Raw genomic sequence first — 10,577 nt, 5'->3', positions numbered from 1 at the left:
TGCTGTGGCTAGGAACTCCAGTACTATGTTGAATAAAAGTGGTGAGAGTGGGCATCCTTGTCTTGTTCCCAATGTTAGAGGAAAAGCTTTTAGCTTTTCACTGTTAAGTATGATGTCAGCTGTGGGTTTGTCATATATAGCCTTTATTATGTTGAGGTACTTGCCCTCTATACCCATTATGTTGAGAGTTTTTATCACGAATAGATGTTGAATTTTGTGAAATGCTTTTTCATAATCTGTGGAGATAATCATGCGATTTTTGTCCTTTTCGTTGATGTGGTATATGATGTTGATGGGTTTTCTAATATTGCTCCATCCTTGCATCCCTGGAATAAATCCCACTTGATCACGATGCATGATATTTTTGATGTATTTTTGAATTCACTTTGCTAATATTTTACTGAGTATTTTTGCATATATGCTCATCAGGGATATTGGTCTGTAATGTTCTTTTTTTGTGGTGTCTTTGTCTGGTTTTGGTATTAGAGTGATGCTGGCCTCATAGAATGAGTTTGGAAGTATTCCCTCCTCTTCTCCTTTTCAGAATACTTTAAGGAGGATGGGTATTAGGTCTTCACTAAAAGTCTGATAAAATTTAGCAGTGAAGCCATCTCATCCAGGAGATTTTGTTCTTAGTTTTTTGATTACCAATTCAATTTTATTGCTGGTAATTAAACTGTTCAGATTTTCTGTTTCTTCCTGGGTCATTCTTGGAAATTTGTATTTTTCTAGAAATTTATCCATTTCATCTAGTTTATCCAACTTGTTAGCATGTAATTTTTCACAGTATTATCGAATAATTCTTTGTATTTCTGCGGTGTCTAGTGTTTTTCCTTTCTCATTTCTGATTCTGTTTATGCGTGTACTTTCTTTTCTTGATAAATCTGACTAGGGGTTTATCTATTTTGTTTGTTTTCTTGAAGAACCAGCTCCTGGTTTCATTGATTCTTTCTATTGTTTTATTGTTCTCAATTTTATTTATTTCTGCTCTGATCATTATTATGTCCTTCTTTCTACTGATGTTGGACCTCATTTGTTCTTCTTTTTCTAGTTTCATTGTGAATTTAGACTGTTCATTTGAATTGTTCTTTTTTGAGGTAAGCCTGTATTGCTATATACTTTCCTATATACTTTCGCTGCATCCCCACAGGTTTTGAGATGTTGAGTTGTTGTTTAATTTTTCTCCATATATTGCTTGATCTCTGTTTTTATTTGGTCATTGATCCATTGATTACTTAGAAGCATGTTGTTAAGTCTCCATGTGTTTGTGGGCTTTTTTGTTTCCTTTGCATAATTTATTTCCAGTTTCATTCCTTTGTGGTTTGAGAAGCTGGTTGGTACAATTTCAATCCTTCTGAATTTACTGAGGCTCTTTTCATGTCCTAGTATGTAATCTATTATGGAAAATGTTTCATGTGCCCTTGAGAAGAATGTGTATCCTGCTGCTTTTGGGTGTAGAGTTCTATAGATGTCTATTAGGTCCATCTGCTATAATGGGTTGTTCAGTGCCTCTGTCTCCTTACTTATTTTCTGTCTGGTTGATCTGTCTTTGGAATGAGTGGTGTGTTGAAGTCTCCTAAAATGAATGCATTGCATTCTCTTTCTCCCTTTAATTGTGTTAGTATTTGTTTCACATATATAGGTGCTCCTATGTTTGGTGCATAGATATTTATAATGGCTATATCCTCTTGTTGGACTAACCCCTTTATCATAATGTAATGTTCTTCTTTGTCTCTTGTTACTTTCTTTGTTTTGAGGTCTGTTTTGTCTGATACAAGTATTGCAACTCCTGCTTTTTTCTCCCTATTAGTTGCACAAGATATCTTTTTCCATCCCTTCACTTTTAGTCTGTGTATGTCTTTGGATTTGAAGTGAGTTTCTTGTAGTCAACATATAGATGGGTCTTGTTTTTTATCCATTGTGTAACTCCATGTCTTTGGATTGATGAATTCAGTCTTTACATTTAGGGTGATTATCAATAGATATGTACTTATTGCCTTGGTAGGCTTTAGATTAATGGTTACCAAAGGTTCAAGAGAAGCTTCCTTGCTATCTAACAGTCTCTCTTAACACAGTTATTATGCTATTTCAGACACACTCTAAAGGTTCTTTTTTTCCTTCTCCTCCCTCCTCTACTCTTTATATATTAGGTGTCATATTCTGTACTGCTTGTGTATCCCTTGACTAACTTTGTGAGTAGTTTATATAATTTTGCATTTGCTTAGTAATTAATTGGTGTACTTCCTTTACTGTGGTTTTATTTTCTCTGGTGTGACAGCTATTTAGCAGTTGTCTCCTAGAAATTTATACACAAATATTTACCCGTGAAATGTGGGAAATGCTGTTACAAAAATACAATGCATAATTAATTAATTGTCCTCAGATTTAATTTAAACTTCTTGTCTGAGTGGAATCACAAAGCTTATCAATTGCATAAATTAACAGTGTGGTGATAATACTGTAAAACAATGTATGTTCATAATAGAACTCTGCCTAAATCTACCAGTTATAAATGTATGCTCCTCAGTGGTTCAATTCATCAAAATATGTGGATGAAAAAAATTTTAAATCCAACTAAAAAAAAACACTCAATGTAGAAAAATACAAGGATTAAATTGCAAGAAGCACTCAAAATCAGTCTATCCAGAAATAACACCAGATGAACAGCATGTCCAGCTATCTCCCTATATAAATTTATATGGGTAGACAGGTAGCAATGCTTTTATAAAAATAATATGGTGCTCTACATTCAATGCATGGTATAGCTCTTGGTGGAAAATATGTTCTCAGCCCAGGCAAATTATTTTTGAAACCGAAATCCGTCAAAGGGAGAAATAAAGTGGGAGAAACCCATTTATTGCTTATAAACAGTTTTCCACTTCTGCTTGCCCGTGTCTCTGGCAACCTGACTGCAAAAAGAGACCCTACCCAACCTCTCCTGTCTAGATATGCCCTCACTACCCCTTGTTGATGTGGAGATAACTACCTTTGTCCACCCCTTGGAAACACCTATTGATATGGAGGTGCACTAAGGCCAGGCTAGAGATTCTGGAAACATTGTAGTTTTACTCACACACGGCCTCTGTGCCCATTCCTTGTCCTGCCTCTGCTCTCAGCACTGCAGGGGTTTGATCCCAGTTGGCTGTATTCCCCTGGCTCCCAATTCAGCAAACATCTGGCTGGGGTCGATTAATGGGAGATTGGAGGTATGAGAAAGGAAGCCCAAGAATATATTCTTCACAGTTGTGTTTTTTCTGATCCAGTGTGTTTCACATTAACACTATTTTCTCTGTTTGTCCCTTTAGCCTAAGTGTTAAGTGGCTTCTGAGTCATACTAATCACTGGGTTATCTCATTGTCACATTTAGTTTCTTAGCTCTTCCATTACCTGTATAACCAATTCCCTGCATTAAATTCCCTCACTGAAAATACTCAAAGTAGTTTCTGGTTAGACCCTGACTGCTCTATGATAGATGCTATTTTTAATTGAAATATTCTAATTTTAATTAATTTTACTTGAATTTGATACAACAAAAGAACATGAAGTAGAAAAAATTTTAGTGTGAGGAGTACTGCTTTCTAAAAGTTCTTTACAGGTTAAGAAACTGTGAAAACCTCAGAAGCTGGAGTTGTTATGCTTAGTATTTTTAACTAGTTTTCTATTTTAGACAGTAAAGGTGCAACAGGGACCATGAGCTTAGACAGAATAGGGTGAGGGCCTCTGGAAAAAGCAGGGCAGGATATTTACAGTCAGAGCAATGTAACTACATGCTAGGAAACACCCTACCAAAACTGTGTTGAAAATTAAGCTCTAGAGTCATTCTTCAGTGAGATCAGTTAATATTCCCCAGATAAAGAAGAGTAGCACATGTTTTTATTATGCTAATCATTTGTAATCATGTGTAAGATTCACCTTAGCATGCTAAAGGCCCAGGCCTATGTACTGTCTTTCCTCCTTCAGATCTGATGAAGTGATTTTGCAAACTGGGCAACTAATTTAGCATGCAGGCCCAGCCATAAACAACACAGTAAAAGGCAGGAAGGATTCTACCTTAAAGATAAGATTGCATTTTAACACCCAGGAAGGTTAAGAAGTAAGATTCTTAACTTACTCTTTAGCAAACAGACAATACCTCAGCCCACCTTGCGAGCTGGGCAGGCGGCCTTTTGATATGCTGCCAGACTAAGACGCTGGTATCCCAGAGAAAAATCAAGGCAGGAAATTCCTTATGTTAAGTTAATTCTAAATATTCAGGGACCACTTAACAAGTCCACACCCTTAAGCTTTTTTTCATGTTCCCAAATATCCTCAATTGCCTGTAAAACTCCTAGACAAAGCACCACTACAGGCTCTCTCGTCCCCTCCTGGTGTGAGCCAGGAGCTCTGTCCTCTCACTGTATCACTCAAAAGTCTCCCTGGCTCTCCTACCTTGACTGTTTGCTAAGTTCATTCTTTGACTCCACAAACAAGAACCCTGGCATCAAAGGTAGACAATACATGAAAAATTAGTACTCCCAGGCTTTCTTTCACCTCTGCACAATTTTTCAGTTACATTTATTTTGTTCGGGTTTATAATATTTATATTCTGTAACTGTAAGTCTGGAGAGAGGAAATCCCAGGGTAAAATATCTCTAAAAACTGAAATCAGTCACAGGGAGAAATTAACTTTGAAATCCGTTTATTACTTACAAAGTGCAGTCTGGGGCCCTTTCTCTCTTTCCTGCTCCAGCAAAAGCAAAACCCGGCCCTCCTCTCTCCTCTCAGGTACAGATAAGCCCTCCTTGCCCAGGTAATTACCCACTGATATGGAGATGAACTTCTCTCCACCCCTGAGGAAGGACACAAATACACTAAAGCCATACTTCCTTCCACCTCTAAACACCTTTTGATATGCAGATGTTCTAAAGGCAGGCGAGATATTCTGGAAATGTTACAATTTCACCCACAAACAATAATTTCCACAGCTGCTTGGTATTAGTAAGGTAACCTATTTAAACCAGCTATATTTCACTGAATGTAAGTTTCACACAGGAAATAACAGGTGGGATATTTGCTTTGCTCACTGATATATTCAAAGTGAGAAGAGTGTCTTGCGCTAATAAATACTTGTGGAATAAGTTATTTACCACTGTTACTCAGTTTCTTAGTTTTATATTTTAATTCCTTTCCTAATTGACTGGCTTCCATTGTTGTATATGTATAAATGAACACACACATATAGAGCTTTCTTTTCCCATCAAGAAAAGTTCAGCCACACAGGGCTGCTTGAGTCCCATCACGTCTGAAGACATGGGCCACTGTATTCAAATGCACTGTGAATATCGGTGAAATAAACTCACGGATTCTGTACAATCCTAGTAGTCAGTGCACTCCTATCATTATTTTTTATTATAAGCTTTCATCCAGTTGTTGGCATACCCATATACAAAAGCTAAAAAAGAGATTTTTTTTTTTTGACAGGGACATACTACCTTTGATGATATTCTTCGGTAAGTCAACAAGTATTTTGTGAGAACTCTCTGCTAAATTCTACATACTATATAAATATGGATGACAATGGAGCCTGTCCTCAAGGAGTTTGTCTTAAAGGGTAGAGAAAATAAGCATGTTGCTACAATATGAAGTAGAGTAATATTTTAAGAGAAATGCAATACCTGTGTGTTCTGAAAGGCCAGTAATTATTGAGATTACTTTTACTGAAGGCTGGTTATTTGGCAAGCAATAAAAAGCCTTGACAGATGTTATCACCTTTGATCTTCAGGACAACTGTGCAAGGGAAGTTGTCATTATCCCCATTTTACTGGTACAGACATTGCATTTAATTGCCCAATATCACACAGGAAGAGTTGACATTTGAACCCTGATTTCAAAGCTCATATCCTTTCTCTACTAACAAGTATTTCCTGTTGCAAGAATGAGTCTGAGCAGGTTTGATGGAGAAAGTGGCACATGAGCAGGTGCCTTGATGTGTAGGTAGATTTTATGGGTAGGAGGAAGAATTGCAGATCCATCCGTGCAAATCCAAGTATTTTCCACAACTGAGGGCTTGGGTGGGCGTTAAATCTGCCAAGAAGCTGTTTTGTTCATTTGGAGACCCAGTTTGAAGGAGACAGCTATTACCAATCACAGGAAAGAAACTCCAAGTAGCCTTGTTCTTGCATTTCCAGGCATTCTTTGGTCTTGAATAGCTGTCTTTTTCCCCATCACCCCTTTGCATGGCCACATAAGGATTTAGTCTTCCTGGCACTACGATTTATCCTTCTTCTCAGACATTTTAGAATTTCTTCTCAGAAATACCATAGGAGATAAAAAGCAGTGGTTTCAGACTTAAATTCCAAGCCATTAGTGCACTTTGACATTTGTTGAGTCATAACCAGTATTTTTTTTTTTGCAGGGACAGAACTGAATACAAACAGCAGAGAGCATTGCAAATAGTGAGGGTAAGTATAGTTTCATGGCACTTATATGTATGTGTATGTGTGTGTTTGTTTATGTACTGGGTTATGATGTAAAATATATTTCTGACAGTGACAGACACTTATTTGAATATTAACAGGGCCTATTTACAAACCAAGTATACCAAAGGAAGTCTGAAAGCCCCTTCCAACTGGCATGGACAGGCAACTTGGGTTAGGCTTGGGGAGCCCCTGGACAAAAGCTTTCTCAAGTTTAGGAAACAGTATCATAGAGTGCTTGCTTACAAACATAGCATAAACTAGAAAGCAGTTTAATACCTTAAGCATTTTTCAGGAGTGAACTCGCTGAACAGAAATGTAGAGAGAAAAAACAAGGCAATAATCTCTTTGAAGAGGAGTTGTAGGGAGGAGCTGGCCTATCCAGCTCAAAGGATACTCAAAATTTTCCTTCTCAGAAGGAAGGCTACAGAACCTCTATGGATCAAAGCACTCCCATCTCAACAGTATGCATGCATATTGTTAGGTCGCAAAGGATGAGAATAGGGAAATGCCTTAAATCAGCAATGCTCAGTCCTTGTAGTCTTGATTTTTCTTATTCCTTGAATGTCTCTTACCCAGTTTTGATGGTTTGAAAAGCTGGCTGCCATACTTGGGAAGGCTTGGCTGTGGTTAGTATGTTAGGGCTCAATTTCAAGAGCTGGTAGACAAGAGAAAGCTGGGACTGTTTGGGGCTGGAGTTACTCCTGCTACCCCAGGTTGATGGCAGACCCCTCAACTAACTCTAATATACAGAAGTCAGAGTCTTGACTAAATATCAGGCTTGCTTTGGGTGCACATCAGTACGCTAGTAGGTCCAAAGCGACCCTACTGACACTATCTTCAAAACCTATTTCCAATCCATTTTTATAGGTCCTAATGAAATTGTAGCTAACATTTAATACTCATTTAATAATGCACAGCTGCTGTATGGTTCTCATTTAATTCTGTCACCTCAAGAAGCAATGTATAGAATGATCCTGGTAGTAACAGCTACCATTAGTGAGGGTTTACTGTGTGCCAGAGGGTGTTAAGTACTTTAGACAGACACCTAAGTCACAACAATCCTAAAAATACGTACTATCTCATAGCTGGTAAATGGTAGTGCTAGGCTTGGAACCCATAGCCTTCAACTCCCAAGTCCATATATCTAATCACTATAGTCCATTGCCTTTCCTTTCCATTTCTATTTATCAAACTTGTTAATGTATGGTGGACACTAACCTCACCAATTCTTTTCTTATTAACAGTTCATTCATACTTACTGGCATTTTGGACATCGTAGGGGTCTCTGGCTTCTTGGTGAATTGTTCTTATGCTTAACAATGATTCACTTTTTCCCCCCTCAGTTTAAGTTTTGCTCATTGTTTTTTTAATGTATCTTGCTGAACTGTGTTGTTTATATACAATATGTTACGCTAAGTTTTGTTTATGTGATGCTTTCTTAAATGTTACTCTGAAATCTTACTCTCCAAGGTTCTCTACAGTATCTTTTATTTCTTAGTACTCCCAAACATGGATCAACAGTACAAGTCAAGCTGATTACTGTCCTCCACAGAAGCTCTAACAATTCTTACATGTGCAGAGCTGTGCTCTTTCCTGTTTGATATGCCTCTTTCATTGCTCTATTCCTCTCCAAATCCCGTGTGTTCATCAAGAATCAACTTAAACGCCTCCATGAAGTCTACCTTAGTACCCTCAATTCTACTGCTCATTATTTTATCTGAATGTAGGTAGCACTGCAATCCCTCAAAACACTTAAGAATTTAAATATATGTGTTTAATTATTTCTATAAATGCTAGCCTGCATGGTCCTTGAGGTAGGGATTATTATTTATACAGTTCTTGCCTTCTGCAGTCTCAGGCTAAGCAGTGTGATACAATTGAAAGAACATTAAGGAGATGAAGGTTATATTGTCCGGACCTGGTACTGAGGAGTCTCAAACAAGCTCTTGGGAGGAATAAGCACCCTGATACCCATTCCATTTTCCTTGTAGCATTAACAGTGATATTTAAATGGAAGGCTTTCAAAACATCTTGCAGACCATTAGTTTGTAATTCACAGGCTAGTAGATGGTGTGTCAGTGAGACGAAAATACACACCTCAGTGTTTCAGATCATCCATTATGATGATGTTTTTTATAAACCTAGGACAGTATCATGCTATCAAATAAATATGAATGTCAGCTTTCAATAAAGAAATTGTGACTGATTACAGCACATAGGTCACCAAAAATGAAAACAGGGGCAGTAATAAAATATGTCTATGTGCAGTTTCACTTATCCATGTATATAAAGAGATTATTTTGTCACACTTCTAAAGTGAGGCAACTAAAGTTAAGGGGGAAATGAATAGAGCACAGCTGGTAAAGCAATGCATGGAAGCAACAGATAGTCAAATAATTCAGCAAGTGTTTATCTAACATTTTTTCAATAGAAAACCTAAAATACGTGTGTTTTCCCTTGGCAAATTTGAACAACACGATGCACCATAAAATTCTGACAAAACTTGACTTACAGATTAAGTTATATAAAATAGTTTGAAGCCTCTTTTAAATTCTAATTCTTTAAATATTAGCATCAGCAGACACTAACAGTATTATTTTAAAACATCTTAAATTCAAATAGTTTATATACAGTATTTGTTTCAGAGAAACAACTTAGTGATCCATCAGTTATATACATCATTAAATGTTGTGGTTCCAAGTGTAGTTACCATTTGTCACCAAATATTTTACAATACCATGAGTACTGTACTTCCATCCCTCTGACTAGATTACTTTATAATTTGAAGATTTTACCTCTTTATCCCCTTCACCTATTTCACTGTCCCCTGCCATGGTAACCATCTGTTCTTTGTGTTTGACTTTGTTTTTCAGGTTCCACATATAGGTGAAACCATTTGGTATTCCTCTTTCTGACTTATTTCATGTAGCATAATACCCTTTAGATCCATCCATGTTGTTGCAAATAGCCAAGATTTCTTTTTTATGGCTATATAACATTCCATTACATATATGTACCACATCTTCTTTATCCATTCACCTATTGATGGACACTCAGGTTGCTTCCCTATTTTGGCTATTGTAAATAATGAGGCAATAAACATAGGGGTGCATGTAACTTTCAATTAATGATTTCATTTTCTTCAGGTAGATTCCCAGGAGTGGAATTGCTGGGTCCTATGGTATTTCTATTTTTGGTTTATTGAGAAACCTCTATATTGCTTTCCATAGTGGCTGCACCAATTTGCAATCCCACCAACAGTGTATGAGGCTTCCCTCTTTCCCATATCCTCACCAACACTTATTTCTTGTTTATACTAGTCATTCTGTTTGGCATGGTGATATCTCGTTGCAGTTTTGATTTGCATTTCCCTGCTGATTAGTGATGTTGAGCACCTTTTCATGTGTCTCGTTGGCTATCTGTATGTTTCCTTTGGAAAAATGTCTACCAGGTCCGCTGCCATGTTTTAATCAGATTATTTGCTTTTTTGGTGTTGAGTTGTATGACGTCTTTATGTATTTTGGAGCTCAGCCCCTTATCAGATATATTGTTTGCAGTATCATTATTGTTAATCTGGATTTTCATAATACAAAGTATGATGCCGGGGTTCTTGTTTGAGGAGTCAAAGAATGAACTTAGCAAACACTCAAGGTAGGAGAGCCAGGGAGAAGTTTTTATTTAGAGATAAAGTAAGAGGATAGAGCTCCAAGAGAGCCTAGGGTGGTGTGTTGTCTAGGGGATTAATAGGCAGTTGAGGATTTTTGGGAACATGATAAAGGGCTTAGGGGTGTGGACTTGTTAAGTGGTTCCTGAATATTTAAAATTAACTTAACATAAATTTACTGCTCTGATTTCTCTCTGAGATACCATCATTGGCATCTTGGTCTGGGAGCATATCAAACAAGACTGCCTGCCCAGACCCCAAGGTGGGCTGAGCTATTGTCTGTTTGCTAAAGAGTAAGTTAAGAATGCTACTTCTTAACTTCCTGGGTGTTAAAATGCAATCTTATTTTTAAGATGGAATTCTTTTACTATGTTGTTTACGGCTGTCATTATTAATTGCCCAGATTGCAAATCACCTCATCAGGTCTGAAGGAGGAAAGACAGCATATAGGCCTG

Source organism: Manis pentadactyla, chromosome 7 (genome assembly GCF_030020395.1).
Source record: "Manis pentadactyla isolate mManPen7 chromosome 7, mManPen7.hap1, whole genome shotgun sequence".
In the NCBI taxonomy this organism is placed as follows: Eukaryota; Metazoa; Chordata; class Mammalia; order Pholidota; family Manidae; genus Manis; species Manis pentadactyla.
The sequence above is the reverse complement of the archived record's forward strand: the minus strand, read 5'-3'. Positions refer to the sequence as shown.